This window comes from Macrosteles quadrilineatus, unplaced genomic scaffold, assembly GCF_028750875.1.
Source record: "Macrosteles quadrilineatus isolate MER2022 unplaced genomic scaffold, UCM_ALF_1.0 Scaffold_7__1_contigs__length_78375512, whole genome shotgun sequence".
Lineage (NCBI taxonomy): Eukaryota > Metazoa > Arthropoda > Insecta > Hemiptera > Cicadellidae > Macrosteles > Macrosteles quadrilineatus.
In genome coordinates this window covers 65,287,078-65,288,658 of record NW_026542600.1, presented here as the reverse complement: position 1 = coordinate 65,288,658, position 1,581 = coordinate 65,287,078, and positions in this window count along the sequence as shown.

Genomic DNA, 1,581 nt, shown 5'->3' with positions numbered 1-1,581 from the left:
TCCGACAGTTACCTGATGGCTACAGTACCATTCTGGGGGAGAGAGGAGTTACCGTGTCTGGGGGCCAGAAACAGAGGATAGCTATCGCCCGCGCTCTACTGAAAATCCCATCCATCCTCATACTAGACGAGGCTACCAGGTTAGTTGCAAGGGAATGACTTGATTGTAAAACATGTTAAAAATGTAACATGTAAAAATGTAACATGTGGAAATATAAGAAGTTAAAATGTAACATGTTAAAATGTAACGTGTTAAAATGTAACATTTTAAAATGTAACATGCTTAATGTAACGTGTTAAAATGTAACATATTAATATGTAACATGTAAAAATGTAACATGTAAAATTGTAACCTTTTAAAATGTAACATGCTTAAAGGTAACTTGTTAAAATGTAACACATAAAAACGTTATGAGTACTGGTATGAGTAAAAGTTTTTATGTCAGCTTGGTGGTTGAGTGATTATAGTACTGCTGTACTCGCCTTGTAATCAGAAGGTAGCTGGTTTGATTCTATGTTACTTTGTTTGTATTACCTGTCACTAGTTTGGTATTACTAATTTAATTAATCTTTGTCACAGGTGTACGAGGCTGCTGGGCTGGCCAATGCTGACAGTTTTATCCGACAGTTCCCTGATGGCTACAGTACCATTCTGGGGGAGAGAGGAGTTACCGTGTCTGGGGGCCAGAAACAGAGGATAGCTATCGCCTGCGCTCTACTGAAAATCCCATCCATCCTCATACTAGACGAGGCTACCAGGTTAGTTGCAAGGGAATGACTTGATTGTAAAACATGTTAAAATGTAACATGTAAAAATGTAACATGTGGAAATATAAGAAGTTAAAATGTAACATGTTAAAATGTAACGTGTTAAAATGTAACATTTTAAAATGTAACATGCTTAAATGTAACGTGTTAAAATGTAACATATTAAAAATGTACATGTAAAAATGTAACATGTAAAATTGTAACCTTTTAAAATGTAACATGCTTAAAGGTAACTTGTTAAAATGTAACACATTAAAAACACCTGTGACATGTAACACATTAAAATGTAACATGTTAAAATGTAACGTGTTAAAATGTAACATTTTAAAATGTAACATGCTTAAATGTAACGTGTTAAAATGTAACATATTAAAATGTAACATGTAAAAATGTAACATGTAAAATTGTAACCTTTTAAAATGTAACATGCTTAAAGGTAACTTGTTAAAATGTAACACATTAAAAACGTTATGAGTACTGGTATGAGTAAAAGTTTTTATGTCAGCTTGGTGGTTGAGTGATTATAGTACTGCTGTACTCGCCTTGTAATCAGAAGGTAGCTGGTTTGATTCTATGTTACTTTGTTTGTATTACCTGTCACTAGTTTGGTATTACTAATTTAATTAATCTTTGTCACAGGTGTACGAGGCTGCTGGGCTGGCCAATGCTGACAGTTTTATCCGACAGTTCCCTGATGGCTACAGTACCATTCTGGGGGAGAGAGGAGTTACCGTGTCTGGGGGCAAGAAACAGAGGATAGCTATCGCCTGCGCTCTACTGAAAATCCCATCCATCCTCATACTAGACGAGGCTA